The sequence below is a fragment of the Salvelinus fontinalis genome, chromosome 19 (genome assembly GCF_029448725.1).
Source record: "Salvelinus fontinalis isolate EN_2023a chromosome 19, ASM2944872v1, whole genome shotgun sequence".
NCBI classification, from domain to species: Eukaryota; Metazoa; Chordata; class Actinopteri; order Salmoniformes; family Salmonidae; genus Salvelinus; species Salvelinus fontinalis.
In genome coordinates, this window is record NC_074683.1 from 8,380,264 (window position 1) to 8,398,948 (window position 18,685).

Below are 18,685 nucleotides of genomic sequence, written 5' to 3' on the forward strand. Positions count from 1 at the left end.
GCAGATTTAAAGAGGAGTCCGTAATTTGCTTTCTAATGATCATGATCTTTTCCTCAAAGAAGTTCATGAATGTATTACTGCTGAAGTGAAAGCCATCCTCTCTTGGGGAATGCTGCTTTTTAGTTAGCTTTGCGACAGTATCAAAAATACATTTTGGATTGTTCTTATTTTCCTCAATTAAGTTGAAAAAATAGGATGATCGAGCAGCAGTGAGGGCTCTTCGATACTGCACGGTACTGTCTTTCCAAGCTAGTCGGAAGACGTCCAGTTTGGTGTGACGCCATTTCCGTTCCAATTTTCTTGAAGCTTGCTTCAGAGCTCGGGTATTTTCTGTATACCAGGGAGCTAGTTTCTTATGACAAATGTTTTTAGTTTTTAGGGGTGCAACTGCATCTAGGGTATTGCGCAAGGTTAAATTGAGTTCCTCAGTTAGGTGGTTAACTGATTTTTGTCCTCTGACGTCCTTGGGTAGGCAGAGGGAATCTGGAAGGGCATCAAGGTATCTTTGGGTTGTCTGAGAATTTACAGTACGACTTTTGATGCTCCTTGGTTGGGGTCTGAGATTGTGCAAACGTAATAAAATGGTGGTCCGATAGTTCAGGGTTATGAGGAAAAACATTAAGATCCACAACATTTATTCCATGGGACAGAACTAGGTCCAGAGTATGACTGTGCCAGTGAGTAGTTCCAGAGACATGTTGGACTAAACCCACTGAGTCGATGATGGCTTCGAAAGCCTTTTGGAGTGGGTCTGTGGACTTTTCCATGTGAATATTAAAGTCACCAAAAATGTGAATATTATCTGCTATGACTACAAGGTCCGATAGGAATTCAGGGAACTCAGTGAGGAATGCTGTATATGGCCCAGGAGGCCTGTAAACAGTAGCTATAAAAAGTGATTGGGTGGGCTGCATAGATTTCATGACTAGAAGCTCAAAAGATGAAAGCGTCAATTTTTTGGGGGGGGGGGAATTGAAATTTGCTGTCGTAAATGTTAGCAACACCTCCAGCTTTGCGGGATGCACAGGGGATATGGTCACTAGCGTAACCAGGATGTGAGGCCTCATTTAACACAGTAAATTCATCAGGCTTAAGCCATGTTTCAGTCAGGCCAATCACATCAAGATTATGATCAGTGATTAGTTCATTGACTATAACTGCCTTTGAAGTGAGGGATCTAACATTAAGTAGCCCTATTTTGAGATGTGGTATCACAATCTCTTTCAATAATGGCAGGAATGGAGGAGGTCTTTATTCTAGTGAGATTGCTAAGGCGAACACCGCCATGTTAAGTTTTACCCAACCTAGGTCGAGGCACAGACACGGTCTCAATGGGGATAGCTGAGCTGACTACACTGACTGTGCTAGTGGCAGACTCCACTAAGCTGGCAGGCTGGCTGACAGCCTGCTGCCTGGCCTGCACCCTATTTAATTGTGGAGCTAAGGGAGTTAGAGCCCTGTCTATTGTCGTAGATAAGATGAGAGCACCCCTCCAGCTAGGATGGAGTCCGTCACTCCACAACAGGCCAGGCTTGGTCCTGTTTGTGGGTGAGTCCCAGAAAGAGTGACAATTATCTACAAATTCTATCTTGTGGGAGGGTCAGAAAACAGTTTTCAACCAGCGATTGAGTTGTGAGACTGCTGTAGAGCTCATCACTCCCCCTAACTGGGAGGGGGCCAGAGACAGTTACTTGATGCCGACACATCTTTCTAGCTGATTTACACGCTGAAGCTATGTTGCGCTTGGTGACCTCTGACTGTTTCATCCTAACATTGTTGATGCCGACGTGGATAACAATATCTCTATACTCTCTACACTCACCAGTCTTAGCTGTAGCCAGCACCATCTTCAGATTAACCTTAACGTCGGTAGCCCTGCCCCCTGGTAAACAGTGTATGATCGCTGGATGATTCGTTTTAAGTCTAATACTGCGGGTAATGGAGTCGCCAATGACTAGGGTTTTCAATTTGTCAGAGCTAAATGGTGGGAGCCTTCGGCGTCTCAGACCACGTAACAGGAGGAGTAGAGACCAGAGAAAGCTCGGCCTCTGACTCCGACTAGCTGCTTAATGTTAATGGGGAGAACCGGTTGAAAGTTTCTGTCGGCTGAATGAGCGACACTGGTTGAGCATTCCTACAGCCTTTCCCTCCAGAAGCCATGAGAAAGTTGTCCGGCTGCGGGGATCGTGCAAGGGGATTTATACTAACGTTACTATCTGTACTTACTGGTGGCACAGACGCCGTTTCATCCTTTCCTACACTGAAATTACCCTTGCCTAACGATTGCGTCTGAAGCTGGGCTTGCAGCACAGCTATCCTCGCCATAAGGCCATCGTTCTCCTGTATATTATGAGTACAGCGACTGCAATTAGAAGGCATCATGTTAATGTTACTAACGTAAACTCACTCACTTTTGTACATCGCCTTGGTCCGTACAATTGACCTTATTTTAGCGTCCCAAAAACGTAATACATCCAGATCAACTGTAATGTCAATTCCATTGTAAAGCACAATTTCTCCCCTTTCCAACAGAATCAATTACATGACCCCCACGCTGCCTGTTTCTGCATGATTCAAGAAGGCAATGAGCCCCATCGGGTCTTTAAAAAAACTGGCGGGTGGGGAATGCAATGATGTCGCAAAAAATGACTAGGTATCCCCCTTACCCCTGTCACTGTCTATTTCTTGTTTTTAAACGATGAGAGAAGTGCTACACCTGGTGGAGAGAGATTATAAGACAGAAATAGTTGCTTTATGCGTGCTGTACGTTACGACATGACACGTCACGATGTAACGGAGGGTCCGTTTTTTAAACTTTTCTCCAATACTATAGAGCCATTACCATGTCGATCAATGCTTGAATAGAAACGTAGTTCACACCCCCGATTTTGAAGTCAACACAGTCGCTACAGTCCCATTAGTTTTCTTTGTAGCCTCGTTGGAATGTTGCAGTTGGGCACATTTGTACGGAATGGGGTGAGTTTACGTTACTTAGCCTCGGCTGTTGGAAGTCCTGACAAACCATGTCCAGATAAAACGTCCGGAGTGAAAAAGTTGAGTGATGGAAAAACTAAAAATATAAACGTAATTAAAAAGTAAAAACCGTAAAGTTGTCAGGTAGCAAAGTAAGGTTGGCAACAAAACACGCAGCAGCACGTAAACAAGTCTGCAAGTGTTAGGAATTTTGTTAATAAATAGTTAAAACAAATTCTAGCTTTAGATAAAACTATAACTAATTGAACTCTGCATGCCTGGTGAAAAGAGATTTGTGTTGTGGGTCATAAAATAAGCAGAAAGGGTCGTTAAACTATGGTTGAACTGACCCAACTTAGCCCTGAGGTGTTTAGATAACTTTTTAGGTTTTCCATTATCTTGAGTTGTCTGCTAAAGTGGTAATCAATTATAGTGAGCCTTCAGGATAAATGATTATATGTTGTTTCATGTGAGTGCCCTGTGAGGTTAGAATGTACTTTTGAACCTGTTTTCTATTTGTCAGGACAATGGGACTTAATTCTGTAATCTATGACGTCATATCTTGTATAGAAACCTGTGTTTATGATCAAATGGCAGCTCGCTTCGAGAATAAACCCTATTATCTAATTTTAATAAGACTGTATCCTGTCTATTTTATGTTAATAATTATCTTACAAATTCTTATAAATAGACAGATTGAATTTAATTAATGAGTACATTAGAGGAATTATTTAATTCCACTAACAGCAAGTTGTGACCGGAAATGACTAATGGCTTCTCTCCTGTGTGTACATCATATGTAGTACCAGTTGAATCCAGGCTGTAATTCAACTGGCCGTGATTGGGAGTCCATAGGGCGGTGCATAATTGGCCCAGCATCGTCCGGGTTAGGCCGGTGTAGGCCGCCATTGTAAATGAGAATTTGTTCTTAACTAACTTGCCTAGTTAAATTTAAAAAATATTGCATTTGTAGTTCTTTATGATAGCCACATTAGCAGCTAAATAGCATTTATTTTGGGGGGATAAATACAGGCGAATATATTGATCAAAGTAATCTTGTCCTAGAGAGATTTACACTGTTATCAAAATGTCACACCAGGGTAAGTCTACACAAAAAACAGCCCTTATTTTAAGTGCTTCTAAAATCCTCTATGGGAAAAACCATTGGAACCATTTCCTTGTTGGACCGCTAGGATTTTGTTGTGACATACTGTGGTGCTCTATTCCTGATTCCTTGAACCATCTGAAATGATTGGTTGAGGGAAGTCACGTTGCTGATGTAGACTGGCGCGCACCATTGCGCAGATTCGATTATGCTGAGCTGCCGGGCACCAGGCAATGGCCCAACAGGCGAAAGCGTGGAGGGAGGCGCGACCTTCTCAAATTGAACAGTAATCTGTGCCACTTGGTCATTTTGTCATGGCAGCAGCATGGTGCATCGCCTAGAAACATACAACATATATTTTCCATGAAATAAATATTTACATTTTCTAACTATTTTTCATTGGGAAGGCAGATAAACTAATCACTTTTACATGGGCAACACATACTTATATTAATTACACACATGATTAATTACGTTACTTTGGTTTTAAGCCGTGATCGAAGTGGGCTTTGAATAGAATGCAGTCAACTTTCAGCCGATGCAAAACACAGTTACAACGGCGCCCGGGCGCGATTAATCGAGCACCCTCAATGTTACATGAGCAGCCAGAAAAACTGCCTATGAACGCACACTTTGGATGCGACACAACTATGCCGGGTAGGCAAATCTTAATTACGGTGCACATCAATTATGTATTACTGCAATACTGGAGCTTTTTTTATGAATGGAGTGAATTACATTCTTTAAGAAAAAGCGTATAATTTGCTCGCTTAATTAGGTTACTCAGAGAGAAGGACATCATTGAACAATCAGTGATTTCTTATAAAGGCAGAAAAACGAAATGAATGGCAAGTGCCGCAACTTGAGGATCATTATCCTTAGCAATCTGGCATAGAGTTAAATCATGTGTTTGATCACAGTTTTCATTGACGTATGATTGTCTTTGTGTTGGAACCAAATAATTGCTGCCTTCAGATTGCATGCTTTTCGATCTTGTCCAGAAATGATCTGTGTATATTTTGTGACATATTGAATATCACACGCGCACACGCGCGCGCGCGCGTGTGTGTGTGTGTGTGTGAAATGCAGGTCTAGCTTTTAACAGAACAATTTACAGTAGTTGTCTTGCATGTTTCTGTGACTATTATTGAAAGGATTAATGAAAACATATAATTTCCAACAGGTCAATCTTTACAGACCTTTTCAGTGAAAAGTCATGTAATCCAATGTATTCTATTACCTATATCACCTCGAGTTCATTGGTGGTTACATTTTACAGTCACTTTCAGCTTGATTTTATGTGGCACCCTGGTTGCTACACTGCTTCTGAAATTAATCGTTCACTCCAGGCTCATTTACTGTACATGTATTTTTTTCACAGAATAGAGACAATTCGCTACAGCATGCCTACATATTTTATTTAAGGTAAGACTAAGTCTATTGTCTCTTTTGTACTGTCTAACATGTTTTGCCGTGGAATGCAGAAATGTGATGTCACCTGCCTTTGGTTTGAGTTGACATGTTGGATTCATGGCTGTGAGATTCCATTAAAAGCTTGCTCAGCTGTTGCAGTTTTGCTACAAAAGCTCTTATTATAACATCTGATGGTAAGATTTGATCTTGATATTCAGACTGACAACTGCTCTACTCAATATAGACTGGTTATTAAATAGGAAAAACTTGAGTCAGGATGGAAGGGTTAGACCAGATACAGCTTCTGGTATAAATATGAAATTGATGCAAACACATTGTAGCATCTGTGATGTGCATTTTGGCTGTTATTTAGTCAGGATCATTATGAGATGGCAATAAGATGATATAAGGTACTCAATACATGCTTCAATATTTCAACAGCATATGAGATACATGGAGTTTTCCAATGGCTTTTGATGCTGTGAAACACCCAATGGCTTACATTATTGGGCCTTGTAGATAATGGCTGAAAAGTCCTCTGGTGGATGTGCATTTATTTTCTTCAACAGACACAATACAGGCTTTACCGAGCAGTCGTATACTGAGTGCCATTTTAGAGAGCAAAACATAGTCTTAGTGGATTGTGAATTTAGATTTTAGGTATAATTGCAAGGCTGATTATTCAATGCCTTATCAAAATGGGTTAGATAGCAAAGGTCATGTAATTGGATGTCAGTGTTGGCAGCAGCTGGGGAGACATGCTGTGCCAGTGAAGTGGTGGGTTGGAATATGGCAGCGTGTCTCGTTATCCAGCTATACACTCTTTGTTGTGGCTCAACCATTCTCTTTTGCCAAACAGGAAGGAGCTACTGAGACAGCTCTGTGCAACACACACACTACCACACACACACACACACGCACACGCACACGCACCCATACACATACACGCACACATACACGCACACCCAAACTCATTCCAGCAAAGTGATTGAGATCTGTGAGGCAAGAGTGGGGCTCCACCTCTTATCTTGGCAATGATTTTTTTCCTCCCTAATCCATCTGTTAGTCTATCCAATCCGTCAGCAACCTGTCCTCACAGGAATATGACTTAATTAGTACATGTCTTGTTACATAGTTAAATATGCACTCTCAAACTTTTGTATAATTCCAGCCTGTAGTTTTGAAAGTGGTGCTCGTGGGCCAAAAGGGGTCCACGTTTTTTGGGTACTACGTCGTCAAATTGTGTACAACGTCATCAGTTTTGTATGATATGTTACGTCCTGCAAATATTAGAAATAAAGTACCGCTCAACCAGCTTCATGAGGTAGTCACTTGGAATGCATTTCAGTTAACAGGTGTGCCTTGTTAAAAGTTAATTTGTGTAATTTATTTCCTTCTTAATGCGTTTCAGCCAATCAGTTGTTGGGGTGGTAAACAGAAGATAGCCCTATTTGGCAAAATACCAAGTCCATATTATGGCAAGAACAGCTCAAGTAAGCAAAGAGAAATGACAGTGCATCCTTATTTTAACACATAAAGGTCAGTCAATACGGAGCATTTCAAGAAGTTTGAAAGTTTTTTCAAGTGCAGTCGCAAAAACCATCAAGCACTATGATGAAACTGGCTCTCATGAGGACCGCCATAGGAAAGAAAGACCCAGACTTACCTCTGCTGTAGAGGATAAGTTCATTAGAGTTACCAGATTCAGAAATTGCAGCCCAAATAAATGCTTCATAGAGTTCAAGCAACAGACATCTCAACATCAACTGTTCAGAGGAGACTGCGTGAATCAGGCCTTCATTGTCACGCCCTGACCTTAGAGATCCTTTTTATGTCTCTATTTTGGTTGGTCAGGGCATGAGTTGGGGTGGGCATTCTATGTTTTGTGTTCTATGTTTTCTATTTCTGTGTGTTTGGCCGGGTGTGGTTCTCAATCAGAGGCAGGTGTGTATCGTTGTCTCTGATTGAGAACCATACTTAGGTATCCTTTTCCCACCTGTGTTTTGTGGGTAGTTGTTTTCTGTTTGTGTGTCTGCACCAGACAGAACTGTTTCTGTTTCGTTTGTTCTCTTTGTTGTTTTGTTATTTAGTGTTCAGTTTTCTTAATAAATCATGAACACTTACAACGCTGCGCTTTGCTCCACTCTTTCTTCATGCAACGATGATCGTTACATTCATGGTCAAATTGCTGCAAAGAAACCACTACTAAAGGACACCAATAATAAGAAGAGACTTGCTTGGGCCAAGAAACACGAGCAATGGACATTAGACTGGTGGAAATCTGTCCTTTGGTCTGATGACTCCAAATTTCAGATTTTTGTTTCCAACCGCCGTGTCTTTGTGAGACACAGAGTAGGTGAACGGATGATTTCCGCATGTGTAGTTCCCAACGTGAAGCATGGAGGTGTGATGTTGTGGGGATGCTTTGCTGGTGACAATGTTGTTGATTTATTTAGAGGTCAAGGCATACTTAACCAACATGGCTACCACAGCATTCTGCAACAATATGCCATGCCATCTGGTTTACGCTTAGTGGTACTATCAGATGACCTGGCCTCCACAATCACCCGAGCTCAACCCAATTGAGATGGTTTGGGATGAGTTGGACTGCAGAGTAAAGGAAAACCAGCCAACAGGTGCTTAGCATATGTGGGAACTCCTTCAAGTCTGTTGGAAAAGCATTCCAGGTGAAGCTGGTTGAGTGCATGCCAAGAGTGTGCAAAGCTGTCATCAAAGTAAAGGGTGGCTACTTTGAAGAATCTAAAATCTGAAATCTATTTTTTTGGTTAATACATGATTCCTTATGTGTTATTTCATAGTTTTCATGTCTTCACTATTATTCTACAATGTAGAAAATAGTAAAAATAAAGAAAACCCTTGAATGAGTAGGTGTGTCCAAACTTTTGACTGGTACTATATATATATTACATATTTATATGATATATGTATATTACATACATATACAGTTGAAGTCGGAAGTTTACATACACCTTAGCCAAATACATTTAAACTCAGTATCAGAAGCTTCTAAAGCCATGACATAATTTTCTGGAATTGTCCAAGCTGTTTAGAGGCACAGTCAACTTAGTGTATGGTAACTTCTGACCCACTGGAATTGTGATACAGTGAAATAATCTGTCTGTAAACAATTTGTTGGAAAAATGACTTGTGTCATGCACAAAGTAGATGTCCTAACCGACTTGCCAAAACTATAGTTTGTTAACAAGAAATTTGTGGAGTGGTTGAAAAACGAGTTTTAATGACTCCAACCTAAGTGTATGTAAACTTCCGACTTCAACTATATATATATATATATTTGATATATATATATATATATATATATATATTTTTTTTTTTTTAAATCCTCAGAAATCTACAAACAATACCCCATAATGACAAAGCGAAAACAGGTTTTTAGAAATGTTTGCACATGTATAACCCCCCCCCCCCCCCCCCCCCCCCCGAAATACCTTATTTACATAACTATTCAGCCCCTTTGCTATGAGACTCAAAATTGATCTCAGGTGCATTCTGTTTCCATTGGTCATCCTTGAGATGTTTCTAAAACTTGATTGGAGTCCAACTGTGGTAAATTCAATTGATTTGAAATGATTGGGAAAGACATACACCTGTCTATTTAAGTTCCCACAGTTGACAGTGCATGTCAGAGAAAAAACCAAGCCATGAAGTCGAAGGAATTGTCCGTAGAGCTCCGAGACAGGATTATGTTGAGGCACAGATCTGGGGAAGGGTACCAAAACATGTCTGCAGCATTGAAGGTGCTCAAGAACACAGTGGCCTCCCATCATTCTTAAATGGGAAGATGTTTGGAATCAAGATTCTTCCTATAGCTGGCAGCCCGGCCAAACTGAGCAATTGGGGGAGAAGGGCCTTGGTCAGGGTGACCAAGTACCTGATGCTCACTCTAGAGTTCCTCTGTGGTGATGGAAGAACCTTCCAGAAGGACAAACATCTCTGCAGCACTCCACCAAAAGGCACCTAAAGACTCTCAGACCATGAGAAACAAGATTCTCTGGTCTGATGAAACCAAGATTGATCTCTTCGGCCTGAATTTCAAGCGTCACGTCTGGAGGAAACCTGGCACCATCCCTACGGTGAAGCATGGTGGTGGCTGCATCATGCTGTGGGGATGTTTTTCAGCGGCAGGGAGAGTAGTCAGGATCGAGGCAAAGATGAGCAATGTACAGCGAGATTCTTGAAATACATGCTCCAGAGCACTCAGGACCTCAGCCTGGTGCGAAGGTTCACCTTCCAACAGGACACTGACCCTAAGCACACAGAAAATACAACGCAGGAGTGGCTTCGGGACAAGTCTCTGAATGTCCTTGAGTGGCCCAGCCAGAGCCCGGACTTGAACCCGATCAAAAATCTCTGAAGAGACCTGAAAATAGCTGTGCAGCAACGCTCCCCATCCAACCTGACAGAGGTTGAGAGGATCTGCAGAGAACAATGGAAGAAACTACCCAAATATAGGTTTTCCAAGCTTGTAGCGTCATACCCAAAAAGATTTGATGCTTTAATCGCTGCCAAAGGTCCTTCAACAAAGTACAGAGTAAAGGGTCTGAACACTTATGCAAATGTGATCCTTCAGTTTAAAAATGTTTAGAAATTAGCAAACATTTCTAAAACCTGTTTTTACTTTGTCATTATGGGGTATTGTTTGTAAATTGATTAGTGTTTTTCTTTATATATATATATATATACATTTTAGAATGAGGCTGTAACAAAATGTCAAGGGGTCTGAATACTTTCTTAACCTGTTTAAAAAAATATTTACTGTAAATATTTAAAAATATATATTTGTATGATATGTTAAAAATCCAATTTGTACACATATGTTACTAATTTGTTGTGCTTAAGAGAACATTAAAGAACATTGAAATATTCACTAAATGATATTACCAGGGGCAAACTTCCCACCCTACTGGAAACCTACAGCACCTGATTCCATAGGAAGGCCAAAAAGATAATCAAGGACATCAACCACCCGAGCCACTGCCTGTTCACCCCGCTATCATCCAGAAGGCGAGGTCAGTACAGGTGTAACAAAGCTGGGACAGAGAGACTGAAAAACAGCTTCTATCTCAAGGCCATCGGACTGCTAAACAGTGGCTGCCTGCACACACTATTCTACGGTATCTTAGTCACTTTGAAATTGTGTTTACATATTGCATCACCCATTTCATATATATATATATACTGTATTCTCTATACTACACCACTGACTGTTAAACAGCCATCTTGCAATACTCATCACATATGTGTAAACTGTACTCTATACTATTCTATGTTATCTTAGTCACTTTAATTGTTTGTAAATATTGCATCATGCATCTCATATGTATATACTGTACTCTATACCATGCCACTGTATCTTAGTCCAATGCTGCTCTGACGTATATGTATATATATTCTTAATCCATTCCTTACTTAGATTTATGTGTATTTTGGGTATATGTTATGAAACTGTTAGATATTACTTGTTAGATATTACTGCACGGTCAGAGCTAGAAGCACAAGCATTTCGCTACACCCGGAATAACATCTGCTAAACACGTGTATGTGACCAATAAAATTTGATTTGATTGAAATGTATTTACCTTTTGAATAACTGAGCCTTTGAATGTTGGTACCTTTTGAATATCTGAATCTGCCATGCGTTGCTATTAAAAACTGTAGCATAGATGGCTTGGGCACATTGAATGTGGTTCATTAAAGATCTAGAGGGAAGGTAGTGCGACTTTTAAAGATAATAGTACAGAGTAGAATGTCCCTGCATGACTCTGGCGCGGGTGAGTAGTCTTCTCACAGTTTCACATTCAGAGCCAACAATTGTGGGGATGACAGGGATTCATGCTTTCCTTTAAACTTGGCCTGCAGTTCCATTCATAGTGACTTGTAAAACAGGCCAACAGGTCAGGCTAGAAGATTGTTTTTGGGAGGGAGTAGCTGGTGCTTTAGATCAGCGGTTCATATCTTGTTGATCAGTTGGAATGTTCTGTTTAGGAAGCATGTCCTTAGGCTTAACAGGACATTGCATGTTGATTATTCAGGGGACAAGATCACAACACCACAATTCAACTGTTTTGGATCAGTCTTAGATAAATATTGATCCGATGATATTCCTATTTTGTCACCTTTAATGTCTCAACTAATGTTCACCCCTCTTGAAATTGGAAGACCACGTCAATCCATTCTATAGGCTTACAAAACTGTATATGCCAGTGTTAAATTAACGGCCAAATGCAACCATTTTTATCTCAATATCAAATCATTTCTGAGTAACAATTATGTACCTTAGTGTGATTGTTTCCAATTATAATTGTCAAAATGAAACACAAATTGCTTCTTAGCAAAGAGCAATTTCTCAAGCAATAATTTTGCTAGGACTGTCTGGGAATGGTCTGAGTGGGGAGGGGGAAACTGAAAACTAGCTGTAATTGGAAGAGAGGCTTGGAACACTCTTTCTTATTGGTCTATTAACTAATTTACTGACCGTTGATGTCACCAGGCAGGGCAAAACTCCATCACAACAAAACAGGCAGGAGTTTTCAGCCGGTCTTTTCAAATAGCTGTAACACTAAAATGCATTATCATAATTTTCACAATTTCATATTTGATATGACTAGTCCTTGAGTGTCGTTGATCTGGTTATGTACAGGCTTTGCTGGGTCTTTCAGGGTTTGGGATCAGGCTCCCATGAGATGTTACCATGACATCAATGTGGAATGTGCTTTCTCTCTCCAGCTTATTATGGGTTGACTTGAAATGTGTTTTCCTTTCATCTTGATGAGCTTGAAGTGATGGTTCTATTTGGAAACAAAACAAATGATTTGGACCTGACATGTACAGTTATTGACCAGTGGTGTAAAGTATTTAAATAAAAATACTTTAAAGTACTACTTAAGTAGTTTTTTGGGAGTATCTGTACCATTTATATCTTTGACAACATTTACTTCACTACATTCCTAAAAAAAATGATGTACTTTTTACTCCATACATTTCCCTGACACCCAAAAGTACAGTAACAGGACAGTAAAATTGTCAAATTCACATACGTGTCAAGAGAACATCCCTGGTCATCCCTACTGCCTCTGATCTGGCAGATTCACTAAACACACAAACGTCGTTTGTAAATGATGTCTGAGCGTTGGGGTGTGCCCCTGGCTATCCGTAAACAACAAAAATAGGAAAAAAATAACATGGTGCCCTCTGGTTTGCTTAATATATGGAAATTAAAATGATTTATACTTTTACCTTTGATACTGAAGTATATTTAAAACCAAATACTTTTTGATTTTACTCAAGTAGTATTTTACTGGGGGACTTTCATTTTCAACTCTATTAAGTAATCTTGACTTTTACTCAAGTATGACAATTGGGTACGTTTACCTGCACTGTTAATTACTGGAGGTCCACATAAATATATTCCCCTGGAATCCAACAATTTATTACTGTATGTTAACAACTCTGATAGTGTGTCTGAATGTCATAAACACAGTAGCATAGTTACACAACCTATCTATTTTGATGCACTCTCATTGATAATGGGCCTGCACACCTTTTTCAAGGCATTTTTTCAATTGGATGTGAATTTTGATCAACTATTTATTTTGATTCAGAGGAAAATCAGGAGCACCTCTTTTCCCATTCCTACGAGTCTGGGCATGTCATCTTTCTCTGAATAAATTCTCAACAAATGATTTCCATCATGCTGCTCTATGCCTGCCATCACTATGGCAACCAGTTTTAATGTGGGGGGGGGGGGAACTCTTTGATGAAATGACTAGCATTGTGGTATATGTTTTTATTTTGTCAGACCAGTTACAGTTGCAATACTGTAAACAAAATATTCCTCAGATACAGTATGAATCAGTATGAATTGCTAAGTGTTGATTTAGTATAACCACAGAACTAGAATGAGAGCCATTTTATTTATTTGAATAACTACATGAGAAACTATCATGTTACATATTTCTTCACGTTTTTGCATTCCGCTACATTAAACAATGCACTGTATTAGATGTTCATTTACAGTAGATAATCAATTTCTAAGTTTGTCTGATGATGATCCTATTTGTAGCTTGCAGGAGTCCGTATCCATTAGGATGAAGTTAGTTAATTAGGCTAAATGTATCATTTGAAATGTGAGAGCTGCATATAGCTTTTAGCCTACAAAGGCACCTTCAAACCATGTTTTCGTTTGGTGTACTGAGATTATTTACAGATGAATATAGTTATTATTCCACTGTCTACGTACAAGTACTGTATGACCCGCTTCATGAATTTTACCAGATAACAGAGCTAATGTTTTACATATGAAAATGCTTGAAGATCTCAACAGATACTATATATAAATAATAAGGACGTCTGCTAACATGGGCCCACACCCCCTCGGCTCCCTCCGCATGTAAAAGAGATGAAAGCATCTTTGTCTCAGTGAGGTGCCTTGGCAGCTCTGTGTCTGCCAGAGCTAGGGCTTCTGTGAACTTTTAGATGGCATGGGAAAACACAGTCATAAATAAAATATGCGTTTATCAATAATTCAGCTTAGCATTGTGATTGACAACTAGTGTGAAATAACCTGATTATGCCTTCACAGTGCATGACTTGAATTACACCAAAACATGCCCAAGTTTGAATGTGTTTTTAAAAAGTTAAGCCACTATAAGCTGTATGTTGACTAATTATGGCAGACAATGGATCAATTATGTTGTCAGACTGTCAGATTCATTCCTTTGCTGCTCCTTGCGAGCGTCAAACCAAGAGTAGCATTATTTCAGCTTTTGTCTTTTCGTGAGAGTGTAATGATTTGATGAATCCATGTTATGAAAGACCATATGTAAAACATTAAATAGCTTTTTTAGATTATACACCAGCTGCCTTTGAAAAAGAATCAGACAAAAAACCAACCCTTATTGGGTGCACCCATTATAATATGTTATTCTATTTCCCTGTCTTTGAAAAGTAATGACATCCCCCTAAGACCCCCCCTTAGAAACTAATATTATTGGCAGATGTATGTTAATGGCCGATGTTATGAAATGGAACAGAGCAGCCCAGTTTGATATAATGGTACTCCAAACAACCTAATGGTTGGTATAAGACTATCTCAGTCATCCCTGGACCTGCATTGATAATAGACAGCGCCGGTGTTTCCTCTATTGTTCTGTGAGGAGGAGCAGATAGATCAATGGTCCCTGTGCTAGCTGCAGCAGGCAGGCAGCTCCCATCCTTCGTGTACAGAGTGCTGAGCAGTGGGCTGGTCTGACTCCCTCCTTTCCTTTCGTGTGTGGAGCTGTCTACAGCCTCCGGCAACATCAAGTTAACAAATGTACGAAAGCTTGATTTGCATAAATCTGTAAATGTACTACATTTTCTTGAATGGGTTCCTTTGTGTTTCATTTGTGCATTGTTCCTTATGCATGTGACTTTCCAATTGTCACTGAGCTGCCTGAACATCAATATCCTCTTGCACTGTGTTGTTCTCCTTTTGATTTAATTTGACCATGAGCTTATCATGTATAAGTAATATGTAGATAGATTATATTATTGTGTTATTGATAGTTGAGAAACATTGAGTGTTTGAATATGACTGTTCCCTCTCCACCCCAGCTTATTTATTGTGATTAGACAGAGCAGTCATAGTTGTATTTTATAAATGCATAGAGCGTGGTTTTATGTGTAGATTGATATATTGGTAATGTATCGCGCTAATGTCTCATAGTATTGTTTGCTAGGTCTGAAAACATCATTCTACTGCACATTTTGATTGTTCTCAATATAATCACTGATTTATTTTCATATGTGGGAAAGTATTTATCCATACCACTTTGATTGAAACCATCCTGTAGCCTACATTGACTTATTTTGTGGGGGATGCAGGCTTGACCAAGTTCCCCTTGGGACACAGGGATGCAAATTACATTGAGCATTCTGTTATTCCTGAACACGTGATTAACTGACAAGCGAGAGAGAGAATTGAAGAGAGAGAGAATAGAAGAGGGGATGGAGAATTGGAGAGAGAGACGTTCACCAAACATATTCCTCTGCGGCCTTTTCATGTATAATTTAGGAGGCTCGCCACCCTCTAAACAGTGCCATCGAATGTGGAATACATCAGCGTTGTGTTTATGTTCTCTCCTCCACATGCTCTGTTGCAGGAATCCTCCGTCAACATCATCTGTAGATATATAATCATCCAGGCCTCAGCTCCTCCTCAGGGAGCCCAGCTGAGACCCGGCCTGCCTCTCAATGTTGCTGTTTAAGGCCGCGTCTGACACCAGTGATTTATGAGGTTAAGCCTAACCTCAGACTTCTAATATGGCAGAAGATCTTTAAATCAAATCAAAAATAAATAAATAATGCTTATTTTCCTAGCTCCACAGGGTAGTGATACCTAACAACACAAACAATACATGCAAATCCCCAAAATAAAACAAAAGAAATGTAGAAATATTAGAACGAGCAATGTCAGTGTCCGGGAATATAAATATATATGTATATGATGGTGTGTACAGACATTATGGACAGTATATGTATAGAAAAGGTGTGTACAGCAGTAGTTATATAAGATGAGCCTTGACTAGAAAACAGAATAAACAGTGCCTTCAGAAAGTATTCACACCCCTTGACTTTTTCCACATTTTGTTGTGTTACAGCCTGCATTTAAAATGGATTGAGATGATGTGTCACTTGTATACAGTTGAAGTCGGAAGTTTACATACACCTTAGCCAAATACATTTAAACTCAGTTTTTCACAATTCCTGACATTTCATCCAAATAAAAATTGTCTTAGGTCAGTTAGGATCACCACTTTATTTTAAGAATGTGAAATCTCAGAATAATAGTAGAGAGAATTATTTATTTCAGCTTTTATTTCTTTCATCACATTGCCAGTGGGTCAGAAGTTTACATACACTCAATTAGTATTTGGTAGCATTGCCTTTAAATTGTTTAACTTGGGTCAAACGTTTCGGGTAGCCTTCCACAAGCTTCCCACAATAAGTTGCGTGAATTTTGGCCCATTCTTCCTGACAGAGCAAGTGTAACTGAGTCAGGTTTGTAGACCTCCTTGCTCGCACACACATTTTCAGTTCTGCCCACAAATGCTCTACAGGCTTGAGGTCAGGGTTTTGTGATGGCCACTCCAATACCTTGACTTTGTTGTCCCAACTTTGGAAGTATGCTTGGGGTCCCTGTCCATTTGGAAGACCCATTTGCGACCAAGCTTTAACTTCCAGACTGATGTCTTGAGATGTTTCTTCAATATATCCACATAATTTTACTTCCTCATGATGCCATCTATTTTGTGAAGTGCACCAGCCCCTCCTGCAGCAAAGCACCCCCACAACATGATGCCGCCACCCCGTGCTTCACGGTTGGGATGGTGTTCTGCGGCTTGCAAGCCTCCCCTTTTTTCCTCCAAACATAACGATGGTCATTATGGCCAAACAGTTCTATGTTTATTTCATCAGACCAGAGGACATTTTCCAAAAAGTATGATCTTTGTCCCCATGTGCAGTTGCAAACCATAGTCTGGCTTTTTTATGGCGGTTTTGGAGCAGTGGCTTCTTCCTTGCTGAGCGGCCTTTCAGGTTATGTCAATGTAGGACTAATTTTACTGTGGATATAGATACTTTTGTACCTGTTTCCTCCAGCATCTTCACAAGGTCCTTTGCTGTTGTTCTGGGATTGACTTGTACTTTTCCCACCAAAGTGCGTTCATCTCTAAGAGACAGCACGAGTCTGCTTCCTGAGGGGAATGACGCCTGCGTGATCCTTCAGGCATTTGGAAATTGCTCCCAAGGATGAATCAGACCTGTGGAGGTCTTGTCTGATTTCTTTTGGTATTCCCATGATGTCACGCAAAGAGGCACTGAGTTTGAAGGTAGGCCTTCAAATACATCCACAGTTAGACCTCTAATTGACTCAAATGATGTCAATTAGCCTAACAGAAGCTTCTAAAGCCATGACATAATTTTCTGGAATTTTCCAAGCTGTTTAGAGGCTCAGTCAACTTAGTGTATGTAAACTTCTGACCCACTGGAATTGTGATACATCGAATCATAAGTGAAATAATCTGTCTGTAAATTGTTGGAAAAATGACTTGTGTCATGCACAAAGTAGACTTGCCAAAAAATATAGTTTGTTATCAAGACATTTGTGGAGTGGTTGAAAAATGTATTTGAATGACTCCAACCTAAGTGTATGGAAACTTCTGACTTCAACTGTACATACAATATCCCATAATGTCAAAGTGGAATTATGTTTTTAGAAATGTTTACAAATTAATACAAAATTTAAAGCTGACATGTCTTGAGTCAATAAGTATTCAACTCCTTCGTTATGGCAAGCCTAAATAAGTTCAGGAATAAACATTTGCTTAACAAGTCACATAATAAGTTGCATGAACTTACTCTGTGTGCAATAATAGTGTTTAACATGATATTTGAATGACGACCTCATCTCTGGACCCCACAAATACAATTATCTGTAAGGTCCCTCAGTCAAGCAGTGAATTTCAAACACAAATTCAACCACAAAGATCAAGGAGGTTTTCCAATGCCTCACAAAGAAGGGCACCTATTGGTACATGGGTAAAGATATAAAAAAGCAGACATTGTCCCCTTGAGCATGGTGTATTAATTATATCAATACACCCAGTCACTACAAAGATACAGGCCTCCTTCCTAACTCAGTTGCCTGAGAGGAAGGAAAGCGCTCAGGAATTTCACCATGAGGCCTGGTGATTTTGTGATTTTAAAACAGTTACAGAGTTTATTGGCTGTGATTGGAGAAAACTGAGGATGGATCAACAACATTGTTGTTACTCAACCACAAAACTAATCTAAATGACAGAGTGAAAAGAAGGAAGCCTGTACAGAATAAAAATATACCAAAACATGCATCCAATAAGGCAGTAAAGTAAAACTGCAAACATGTGGCAAAGAAATGTACTTTATGTCCTGAATACAAAGCAATGTGTTTGGGGAAAATCTAACACAACACATCACTGAGTACCGGTCTTCATATTTTCAAGCATGGTGGTGGCTGCATCATGTTATGGGTATGCTTGTCATCGGCAAGGACCGCAGATTTATAGGGGGGGAAATGAAATAGAACTAAGCACAGGCAAAATCCTAGAGGAAAACCTGGTTCCTTCTTCTTTC

General features: G+C 39.9%; 1 protein-coding gene across 4 annotated transcripts in view; it reads left to right on the forward strand.

Annotated features, from left to right (window-relative positions):
* The first annotated feature begins 4,629 nt into the window (after positions 1-4,629).
* csrnp3 (cysteine-serine-rich nuclear protein 3) overlaps positions 4,630-18,685 on the forward strand; it is a 69,483-nt gene continuing 55,427 nt past the window's right edge. For 3 of the 4 annotated variants that reach the window (XM_055870627.1, XM_055870629.1, XM_055870628.1), the window contains exons 1-2: positions 4,630-4,735; positions 5,460-5,503. The gene's annotated coding sequence lies outside the window, so the exon portion shown is untranslated. Of the gene's footprint in view, positions 4,736-5,459; positions 5,504-18,685 lie in introns of those variants that run through there. The other variant, XM_055870630.1, reaches the window with a different exon arrangement.